General features: G+C 39.4%; 1 protein-coding gene across 4 annotated transcripts in view; it reads right to left on the bottom strand.

The window, feature by feature from the left end:
• Positions 1-12,609, bottom strand: part of HDAC9 (histone deacetylase 9) — an 814,141-nt gene that overhangs the window by 743,565 nt on the left and 57,967 nt on the right. The window lies entirely within an intron of this gene.

The raw sequence follows: 12,609 nt of genomic DNA, 5'->3' as shown, positions 1-12,609 counted from the left end.
ATAAAAATTTAAAATAGATTTTGGAATTTGGGATATGAGTATCTCGTTACATAGTATTTTAATCATTGTCAAAGATTTCCTTCTAGAGATAAGAATTCTTGGCAAAGGAATTTTAATGGACTAAAAAAAGGAATAAATAAACCATAAATTATAAGAGTGACAGAGTACTCCCATCACAATTTCCATTTTTTTCTTGAAGACTTTTGCAATCGTAGTCCAGCCAGAAGTAATAACAGCCACAGTCCTTCCAGGAGTGGCACTTACAGGATGGACTTCTTGACAGGAATTTAAGGGACTTTTTGCTTTTAATTCTAATGCACTTTCACTGCTAGACATTTCGGCAAAGGAAAAGCAATTGGAAGGACAGTTTCCTCACAGTTTACTGGAACTTGTCAAAGTTTTAAAAAAAGAAGAGGAGGAAGAAGCTTTTAAAGTTGCACTTAATGAGTTTCATGCAAAAATAGTACAACCCAATTGCACTATTTTTATATAAAGAATGCTGTTAACTCTGAGAATTATGCATCCCTTTATCTTGAAAATCCAACATATTTATTGTGATTCATTTTCTCATCAGTATTTTGAAAGTGTTATTACTATTTTTTGCCCAAATGTATAAAGCAGGATATAAATATGTATTTCCTTTGAAGAACTATGTAACCTTACCAAGAATACTTATAATATTTTAAATGGTCCCTAAATAGAAATATGCTAATTATTAGAAGAGTTAAATAGATTTATCAATTGTAGCAGGCAACTTCTCATCACATCTTTAGTGTTAGATATATATATTAAGATTTAGTAAATTATATATGTGTGTGTGTGTGTGTATATATATATATATATATATATTCATAAATCTTCAAAGTTATACTTATGTATTTTGTCAACATGATTTAAAGAATCTTAATTTGCTCCCAGCTATTTTGGCTCAGTGGCTAAGTGCCCACCTATGAACCTGAAAGTTACAGTTTGATTCACAGTCAGGCACACGCCCGGGTTGCAGGTTCGATCCCCAGTGGGGAGCATGCAAGAGGCAACTGACCAATCACTGTCTTTCATCATTGATGTTTCTATTTCCCCCTTCTTCTCTGAAATCAATAAAAATATTTTTTAAAAAGAATCTCAATGTCCATGTTGATCAGAAAGAAATTATTTCTTTTAAAAATGAAAAAGATAGAGCAGGAAGTTCTTTGATTCCTGTATCAGCAGGCACTCTGACTTTGGCTTCTAAACTTAAAAATGTCCACAGCATATTTTAAAGTAAAATAAATATATATATATATATATATATATATATATATATATATATATATATTTATGTGTGTGTGTGTGTGTGCGTGTATGTTGCATACTTCTTGTTAATAGTTGCAAAGTACTTATAGACCATACGTTAAGTCATTTCCACATCTGCCATACTAATAAGTACTTAAAACTCTTTCTACACTTTCTTCATGAGTGAGAACATTTGATATGTCATCTGCTTCCTAATTAAGAGGTAATAAAGCAAAAATCAAAATTAAAATTGAGTAAGATTTTAATTTATAGAGCATCTAAAATTAATGAGTGTGGACTTCAGATTTTTGCCTTTACTTATTTATTTTTTTACTTTGTTACATTACAATCTGAAACATTTCATAAATGCTCTTGCTGTATTTTTTTCTTTTTAATAGTTTTTTAATTGACTTTTGAGAGAGAGGGGAAGGGAAAGGGAAATAAAAAGAAGGGGGGGGGACATTGATATGAGAGAGAAACATCAATTGGTTGCCTCCAGCACACACCCCGGCTGGGTAACCGGCAACGTAACTAAATAAAAATAAAACTGGCAACCCTCCAGTGCATAGGATGACACTCAACCAACTGAGCCACATTTGCCAGGGCTATTTTTTTTAATACTTTAATTGATTTTTTTTTTTTAGATTGAAAAAGAAGGGAGAAGGAAATACACATTCTACTTCTAAAACATCATTATTAAATACCTTTTTAACATTTAAACTACTCTCTTTGCCATTCAATCTTTTTAATAACTTCCCAATCTCAACATATCTTTTAACATTATAAAAGCCTTGTTATCTGAACAATTATAAAGATAATTAATATGTGATTCTATGTTGATATGTACTTATTTTCAGTTATTGCATCTCCATTTTTAATGAGAAAAAGAAGGGAGAGGGAGAGAAATTGAAGTTTGTTATATTCTTGATTCTTAATGGCATGGTTTGATTTCAAATTAATAACCAAAAGCAAGGAACAGGAAACCTTAAGAGAATGTAAGTACAGTAGCACTGAAAGATGCCTTCCATCAGGTCAGAGTTACCCTGTGTTTAAACAACAAAAAAAACTAATCTATAAAGTCACTTTGTACAATTGATGCTTATAGATCTACAAATACAACTCAATTTAAACAATAATCTCCAACAGTTAACAGTAGTAATACTAAACTGCTACTACTTGTCCCAAAATCTAACACAAAAAGTATGTTTCTATTTCTACCAGGTCTGCCTCTTATTTCCACAAATAAAAATGACAGTCCATGACATGCCGATTTATGGCTAGTTACATAATTGTTGGATTTTGCCTTCAGAGCTCTGGACTTGAGTTGCAAAGTTAATCACAGATGGAAATACACATTCTACTTTTAAAACATCATCATTAAATACCTTTTTAACATTTAAACTACTCTCTTTGCCATTCAATCTTTTTAATAACTTCCCAATCTCAACATATCTTCTAACATTATGAAAGCTTTATTATCTGAACAATTATAAAGATAATTAATATGTGATTCTACGTTGATATGTACTTGTTTTCAGTTATTGCATCTCCATTTTTAATGAGCCAAAGTTGTCACAACCAAAGCCGCATAGCTGAAATATAATTCCTTAATAAGCTCTCCTAAAAGATTCAGAGGTATTGATCCTCCACGCATACGTGTGTGTTGTATGTGTGTGCTGTGTGTGTGTGTGTGTGTGCGCGCATAAGTGCATATCATTGACTACCTAAACTTTCCTTTCCTGGTGGCTAACAAATCAAAAGAGTAGCAGCCCTAATGCACACCTTCTAGGGACAAAATTGATTTTTAAAATTTTACAAATGAGGCCCACTTTTAGCAGTTCAGAAAGAAAGAGGGTCAGTGGGGAACATCTGTCAATCAGACTGGACCATGTATCCTTAAATCTTCCCACAATTCTTTATCCAATGGGCATCAGAGAATCACACATTTTCTGAGAATGGGGATATTTTCCCCTAGAGCAGTGGTCGGCAAACTGCGGCTCCAGAGCCACATGTGGCTCTTTGGCCCCTTGAGTGTGGCTCTTCCACAAAATACCAAATGCGGGCACGCACATACAGTACGATTGAAACTTCGTGGCCCATTCACAGAAATCGGTTTTCAGCCTGGGTAAATCTATTTTGAAGAAGTGGTGTTAGAACACTCAAGGGGCCAAAGAGCCACATGTGGCTTGCGAGCCGCGGTTTGCTGACCACTGCCCTAATATATGAGCCATCCTTACAATAATTCTCAACTAAAAATAATAGGAAATTGGCTTTCAAGTGGGTAAATGAAAAAAGTGAAAAGAAAAGAAGTAATGCTGATTGTGAATACAGATTATCAAAGCAGATATAGGACTGTATCCATTTTTAATTAGTTTCAAATAATCTGCACATTACTTTGTCTATGCTATAAAAATACGTGCACATTTAAAGAGATAAAAACAAACACGGCAAGAGCACAGCTGTTGCTATGAATCTTTTACTACCTATTGAGATCTAAGAATTGTTACTTTGGCTCTTGACTATCCTTGAGCTACCTGGATCCACAATAAGAAACTAAGAATCTTTGCTTCAAAACGATCATCTCTGACGGCCAGTTAGTCAGTGGCCTGCAAGCAAGTTACTGCTATATTATCCTGAGAGACAGCACAGAGTAACAGCCTAAGGGGTGACATCCTGCAGTGTCTTAGCTTGCCTATGCATTCAACCAAAGAGAGGGCGCTATTACATTGCCCCAGCCCACATTGCTCTCTTTGTCTTTGTGGTAGTGATTCTGTAAGTCCTTTAACTATTCCACCTACATGGCCTGTTCCATAGTAATGAATGGAAAATCAGCAGAGCCTTATACATCATGAAGAATTTGCCAAAGGACTGTCTCCTCTGATAATCACAACAGTCCTTTGGAGTATAGTGAATAAGCCATTATTATCCCCATTTTGTAACTAGGAATTGGACGCGTGGAGAGTTTCAAGAATGTGTTCGCAGACATGTAGGCAGTAAATGAGAGGGCTGGTCTTCTGACTCTGGGCCCAGTGCTCTCTTGGGTTACATCACAAGGAATTGCAGGCCATTCTGGCTGAGCTACTTGAGTATCAAGACTATCTAACCAGTCAGCACAATTGTGATAATGACTCGTTGAGTTACAGGTCTTCTTTACTAAAGAACCTATGTAGCCAGTGAATAGACTGAACTCAGATACAAAAGAAGACAAAGTAAATAGTTGGAATAAATGTAAGAAACCTCACAGCATAAGCTTTCAAATCTGACTTAGATGTCATGTTCCTACCACAATCTTTCTGTTGGTTTTTTAACTGTAGTCTGAGCTTCTTATTACAGTTTTCTTTTTTTCTTTTTCTCTTGTTCCTTTTGGGCAATTAGTAATATTTTTGATAGTGTGCCACTAAGAAAGCAGAATGCTGTTATAGTCCACGTAGCTAGCTAAAGCTCTGTGTCTCTAATATATCTTTCCCAGATTTAGGGCAAGTTGTAATGCACAGTTCACTCTGCAGGTCCTTTTCTTCTCAGATGGAGCCATTAGTTCCAATTCCTGTAAAGGGTAGGCATCGTGAGCTGACTCAATTCAGAATATCCACTGCAGAGATGGTTTATTAGTGGAATTGGCCTACTGTGCCAATTCACTGAGTATCAGGAGGTTCTGCAGACCCACAGTCTCCCTCTCATGCCTCAGAACCTGAATTTCATCCTCAGAGAAAAATATGACAAAACTGCTCTTAACATCCTATTTAATTTAACAAACTTTTATTGGCGACATCCAAGACACTCCACTACCCATTATGGACGCCTCACATTCTATTTCATTTTCTGTTCCTTGTATGTCCCACATATACTAGTAGTCATCAAAGTCCATTAATATCTTAAAAATGTCTTTCATACCCAGGTCCTCCTTTCAATTTCAATGAATAGCTGTCATGGTTCAACTAATCATTCATTCTTTATTACATTCTTTATCTAGCCTCCTATCTAGTATCCCTGCCTCTAGGGAATGTATGCATAAATAAATGGGTAAGTAAAATCTGATGTCCCACAAACTCTTTAGTGGGCATTCAAGTTCCTTTATAATTCATTTCCTCCCACCCCATTTTCTCTTCTTTTTTACTCTCACAAGAAACTCCTATGGTTCCAGGCAATCTGTCATTATTAATGGGATGAAATTTTACTTCATGAACTACTGCTGAGGCACAAGCACCAACTAATGAGAATAAACACTAAACACTAAACACCAGCTGACTGTGAGTCTTGATTTTTCTGTAGAGTATTATTCACATCTCCATGTGTTTGTGCCAAGGCTACTATCTCTTCTCTACCTCCCAGCTCAAATTCTTTAAGGTCATGTTCACTGAGAATGCTTAACCAACCACTCCAAGGAACAGGTCAGCTTCCTCATCTATGCTGCCACTGTGTCTTATACCAAAACTTACTAATGCCCTTATGTTAAGACAATATTAACACCTCTTATGTTAGCCAAGTACTTTTATCCACCATGAGACAATGGTCCTCGGTTAAGGGATTACACTGTATTCATCTCAATAATTCCCATACCTGGCATAGTGACTGGCACATGTAAGTATACAACAAATTCTTCATGGATAAATGTGTCAACAAAGGAAAAGGGCTAAATCAATGAATCTGTAGTTGTCTAACTTTGGGGCAGAATCATTTACACAACTTGTTAGTATAGCACTTTGAAGGACTAGAACACCGTCCTTCAATTTGGATCAAAGGAAGGGAAAAAAAAAAAAACGCTCTAGGGTTTGGGCCACCATTTAGAAAGGGCAGACCCAGATGAGGTGGGTGCCTTCTGGATCAGCAGAAGACACCAGATACCCCAAAACACCCCTGAATTATGTTGTCCAAGGTACTGTCATTTCTCAGATCATTGGGAGATTTTGACTTCCCACTTTCTTATAAGCTTCCATTTTTCTCCTCTAAGCTCTCCAACCTCAAAATAATGGAACCACTCTTCATCAAGACACAGGAGAATGGGATACAGAGATTTAGGAATACTTGTTCTGCATGACCGATGTTGCTCAGTGGTTGAGCGTCAACCTATGAGCCAGGAGGTCATGGTTCGATTCCCAGTCAGGGCACATACCCAGGTTGCCAGCTTCTTCCCGAGGGTGGGATGTGCAGGGAGCAGCCAGTCGATGATTCTCTCTCATCATTGATGTTTCTATCTCTCTCTCCCTTCCTCTCTGAAATAGATAAAAATATGTGTGTTTGTTTTTTTGTTTTTTTAAAAAAGGACACTTGTTCTTTTCAACTTCAGTAGCAGAAGGAGGACAATACTGAAGCTGTCTTATGCAGCAGGACCTGGGAGACTCTGGGGACTGGGAAACTGATGGGCACAGATGGTAGCCACATCAATAATACAGTCTGTGAGTTAACCTCCCCTAAAACCACAGCAGACAGGTGGTGCTCAGAATCACTGAACACACTAGAAAAAGCAGTACATCTACTCCTTTGGTCTCATCCTGGTCTCTGGGCAGTTACCAATGAGAAAGACTATTGGTTTCAATCCCAGTCTGCTTGCTAGATATTTGCTGGCTTCCCCCTTAGAGTATAACTAAGAGAAACACACACACACATACACACCCAAGGACCACACATTTCCCATGCATGCTCTGTGCTAACATTTTAAAGGAAAATAATAAGCTCCATGCTATGCCTTTTAGAAGAACCATTTAAAAGCACAGGCTACATTGTAGGGTGTAATATGGAGCAGAAACTCAGCTTTGGAGGTTAGTTATGCATATATTTTGCATATTTAAGATAGAATTCAGTAGTCTATAGTATAAATATAACTCAATGGTAACATCTAAAAATACATAACATAATCAGGAATGGTCTGCTAGATATTTTATTTCACAAGAAGAAATTCTGCCAACTACAGTACCTGCACTAATAAAAACAGGCCTTTTCTTTGTAAGCCTTGGTTTTTAAAACACTGCGATTAGCCCCAGGGAAGTACCCATTCTCATATCCCAAGCAATTTCTATCTAGTAAAGACCATTTTATCACAAAGCCTTCCTTCACTGATCTTTATTGGATCACCTTTGAAGTTCCCTACCCATAACTCTCCGCCTTGGGCAATAGGCAACAGGGTGCCACCGTCACCATTATCATTAGTCTGTGTTTAGAACAAGATTCACAATGCCAAGAAACTCATTTTCAGTCATGGCAAAGGGTTTTTGAAAGAAAGAAAGAAAGATAGATAGATATGGGGGGGGGGGGGGGCGCCAGAGGGTAAGCTTTGTCTTCCTGTAAATACACATGAGACAGAAGTCCGAAAATAGAATTGTGAAAAGGAAGTAATAGTCCAAGTGAAGGAACTTGTAAGAGACAACCTCTGATACCTGTGCAGTGGGAGGGCTTTGTAACGCTTACACTGTAACCTTCCGTGCAGAAAACCGCCTGGTCAAGGTCAAACGTGCTTCAAAGAACCGGCTCCAGGTCTACTAGCCCGCCAGGGTGGAGACTCGGGTGAAGATCAGTGAGAGAAATGTGAAAGATCTTTAGCCACCGCTGCAATTTAGATGGACTTGGCTCTCTTTTTCAAACTTCAGTGCTGAATATGTATTTGTAATGACCGTGATTTCTTTCATGCTGCAACCCACCCCTTGAAGATCTGATAGTCCCTTCACGCAGTCAAGTGCCCATGTGAAATGTCTCCCTAGCCGGGGCCAGGAGGTCAATTAACCTCTCAGAGCCTCAGTTGCCTACGCACGAATTCTTTCACCTACCAGGTGGTTGTGAGGCATGGAAAAAATGAATGTAATCAGTAAGGACAAGGCGCTCAAAAATGTTATTATCATTATTGGTATAGAAACTGTGTTTTACTTCAGGCCAACTCCCATCCCAGGAGCACGCAGTGGCACGTGGTGCCGCTCACCCTGGGAGGGAGTTCTCTTAGCACCGCTATTCATCTTTCTCACTCCACTAGGGCTACATCAGGGATCCAATTACTGACGCCTTTTTCTTTACTTCGTTCTTTTAGAAAGCAACATGTACTCTATGGAAATATACTGTGTCATCATTTGCTTGTGAGTACACTGCATTTACCCGAATCTTTCACTGGTGTCACTAATTTTTTTTTTTTAAATCACTGGGGTATTGATGGAAGGGAAAACAACTATCATTTTGTGGAAACATGAAGCACACTCCCTGAGTGCTCTATAAATCTTTCTATAAAGGGCTTCTCTATCGTTTTAACAGATCACCTTGGGAATTTCAATAGACGCTAAAGCCTCTCTATATTGAGGAGGATTTCACGGATCCTTTGCTCTTGGCTCTGACTCTTGCTAGCGGTCAGTTCAATTTTAAGCCAGCCAAGTGAGATGCATCCCAGACACGGACAGATAGGCACCGTGTGGGAAGGAATTACAGCAGCAGAATCTGCATGTGGTGGAGAAGAAAACAGGACGAAGGCCTGAGCCACCACGTCCTCTGCCTGGGACCCCTCCCCAACAATACCTCCTTATCACTGACTCCTTTTACTCCTCATCCCTTCACCTTTGGCCCTCTCTTCCACTAGTCTTCCCCAGGATCTCTTCCACCTGAATAGGTCATTCACCTCCTGGACCCCTTTCCAACGCACCCCTCTTCACTAACAAGGGGAACCAGCCTCCCATCTCCCACCTCTATCTCCTTCCCACCCCCTCCCAAAGAATGCTACTTTATTCCAAAGATTTATCTCCACTCCACCCTTATCTGATTTTTTTTTCTCACCTATGCTTTTCCTTTTTCTACACAGGTTTCCTTTGAACACACACTGATAACTTAGCATACACCTAAATTTCCAGAATACGCTGACATGTGAGAAATGAATCTCTAAATTTCACTTTTTTCAATTAGTATTGAATTTTCTAACTTGCACAAACTTTATGTTCCAGTCAAGATGGACTCAGGTTCATGCTATGGCACTTGGCGGGCTATCTTTAGCACTGGAGCGACAGTTTTAACCATGCTTGGATTTAACATGTCTTCGTTGAGGGCTTACTATGGCTGTTCGGTACGAAGCTGAGCAGGTCGCTCAGATAGTTTACGCCTCACAGATTTTACACCAGGGATTTCTCAGAATTTGGTCCAAGGACTCCCCTCAAAATGCAGTCTTTTCTAAGGTCTCCTGGATCACTGAAGTATTATATGACACCCACAGAAGAAGCACGCAGAGAGAGAGTGACACCATGTGAACAAAGTACACTGGCTTTGGAATCTGGCAGATCTTAATGCAAATACCAGCTCTCTGATTTTTCTTGCTATGTTTTCACAGGCAAATTACTTTACCAATCTGGCCTTCAGTTTGCTCATGAGTAAATTGTTGGCTTTAATACTTCTTGCAGGATCACTAGGAACAAATGACAATATGTGTAGAATACTTAGCACAGTAGTCAATACATATCAATATGATAGGGCCTCTGTGTTGAAAATTGTCCCTGGAGTTGTGAAACCTTGCAGGCCTAACAGGTATTAATTCTTTAAAAGAACAGAACAGCACAAGTGCTGCAGGAATTTAGAGAAGAGAGTCTTCATTGTAATTTCCCCTCTCCCCCCCAATTACAATGAAGGCGGGGGGGGGGGGAGTACTATGGAAGAGCTGGAATGCAGCTTTAGAATATTTAATTTCATTCAAGCATGCATGACTGGCAGAAATATCCTTCTTTCCCAGAAGTTCCTAAGTCCTAATCTAATAAATTGTCAATAGCTTCAAGAAACAATTTTAAAATTGTTTGTGTCCTTCAACCATTTCATGATTAAAATGATCTGTTTTTGTACCATATTATAAAATATTTTCAATGTCACAGTTATCCTTAAAGTTACCTGAAGTTCTGTGCTAGACATGATGTTGGTGGCTTGTTGCTACTGTTGTTTTTAATTCTCATCTGAGGATATGTCTTTAACTGATTTTAGACAAAGACTAAGAGGGAGAAAGAGAACCATTCATGTGAAAGTAAAATGGATCAGCTGCCTCCCGACCGGGGATGGAACCCGCAACCTTCTGGTGTATGTGACTATGCTCCAACCAGCTGGGCCAACTGGCCAGAGCTGGTGGCTTGTTTTATGTCACATTCCATTCCCACCAAAATGCAAAAGTTTATACAGGCAGTTTCTTAGGTATACTATGTTCTTGATATATAAAACTAGTGACCCGGTACACGGATTCGTGCACATTGAAAGGAAATTAATTAGAAGGTAACTGGTGAGGCAGGACTGGGCGAGATGTGATGGACACACCCTGGAGCCAACCTCCTATGGTCCCTCCCTGGTGTCTGTGGAGTGAGTGGGGTCCCTCCACCAGGTGGGGTTCCCTCAGCCTGACCTGCAGGGATCAGGCCAAAACCAGTTCTTTGACATCCCCCCAAGGGGTCCCAGAACGTGAGAGGGCACTCTGCAAAGTCGCTGTTGTACAGGGTGTGGAACACAAATGTAAGTGTGCAATAAACAAGATTTGGGGCCCACAGTGCCCCAGCAACAACATAACCCACAGCCGAAGTTGGAATTGCGCAGCCCCATCAAGAATTGGGCTTCCTCCTCTCTGGTTTCAGGGCCCATCACCCAAGAACTGCTCCTGACAAGTCACTGCATCTCCACAGCTCCTGTGTTGAGTGTCTGGCCCCTGGTGGTCAGTGCACGCAATAGCAACTGGTCTGAAAGTTGGATACTTAGAATATTAGCCTTTTATATATACAGATAGATGACAGCCCTGACCTACTGCCAGGAGGGGGCACTCTTTGGGTTACTATACTACCATTACTGATGGGTGGCAGCTTTTCTATGGTCTCCTGGAAGAACCATGTGAAAGCTGTCCCCTAAAGTCAGGATGAAGATAAAGATTTACTTGCTCCAGGAAGCTAACTAGCTCATGATGGGATCAAGCCTCTTGATTTCATTAGTAAAACACACTAATCAATTAAGCCAACTCAGAGCCAATCCTATTAAACCTCATTATTCCTGCGAAGAATAAAGAGTAACTACTAATCCACCTCAAAGAAATGGAGAAAAGTTTCAAATTATAAAACCTGAAAAATAAGGTGACAACAATTACGGAGTGTATAAATATAATCGCAGAACTCTAAACAAGCTCAGCATTCAATCCACAGGTCACCAATCCCCTTGAGTGAAAAAGCTGCCTTTGAAACTGAGCATCTGTATAAAAACAAAGGGGCCAAGACAACTCATTTTATTGCAGGCAACTGCTATTAATGTCACACAGGGGAGAGCTGCAGCCTTTGCTTTCCTATTCTAGTCCTGCAGGAAAAAAAAAATATGCATATATACATATATATTAAAATAGACTGAGACAGATCAACACATATAAATAGCTCAATGCAACATCTGTAGCCATCCTTAAGATTGTATTAAAGTTCTTGCTGTTTATCAGGTTGGTAAATCAGATCAGCTCCTACTTGTTTAAATTGCCAGTTGCTGGGCAACCACATCTTCTGTCAACTGTCACTCACTCTTAAGTTCCTCTGCAATACTCCTTTGAGGGGGGAAAAAAAAGGGGTAGTGAAAAATTTTTGAGATTCTTATTTGGAGCATAAGAAATGCACTTAACTTTACCCCTGAGCCTAAAGAGTCTGAGAATTGAGTGATACTGGGAAAGTAAACATGTTTAGTGAGTTGGGGGAGGGTGGTGCTGGTACAGGTAGTGATGTAAGTACCCAGACAGAAAAGACAAGGGGCTTTGCTGAAGTAAGCTCCACGTTTGGAACCTGGTCCACAGTAGAGGCATGTTTGTGACAGAAGCCGTCCAAAAGAAAATATGCACTCTGGGCGAAATAGGTGATTCTCAACAAAAGTGATGTCTAGTTATTTTTATAGTCACATGTTTATCACTTAAGGATAAATAAGTGTTATAGTCACAGTTATAAATTATTTCTTCCTTCACATGCTGTATCCCTCCCCCCACCACCTTGGATACTTAGAAACAAAGAGATTTGCTACCATATTGTAAAAATTTCTACTATGTAAATGTTTTATTTTCTTGGATGTAAATCAGCATCCATTATTTTACTCAGTACCAAGATAAAACTTCCCTTCAAGCACTAGCTGATTTTGCTCAGTGGTTAGAGATCTGGCCCATGGACCAAAGTGTGGCAGGTTTGATTCCAGGTCAAGAGCACATACCTCAGTTGCAGGTTCAATCTCTGGACCTGGTCTGGGTGAGTCTGGAAGGCAATCAGTTAATGTGTTTCTCTCACATCAACGTTTCTCTCTCTCTCTCTCACTCTATCTATCTCTATCTCTACCTCTCTCCCATTTTCCTCCCCCCTCCAAAATATCCTTGGGTGAGAATTTAAAACACACACACATACATGC

This window comes from Pipistrellus hanaki (genome assembly GCF_964339955.1).
Source record: "Pipistrellus hanaki genome assembly, chromosome: 10".
Lineage (NCBI taxonomy): Eukaryota > Metazoa > Chordata > Mammalia > Chiroptera > Vespertilionidae > Pipistrellus > Pipistrellus hanaki.
This window is presented reverse-complemented; position numbering and strand designations above follow the sequence as displayed.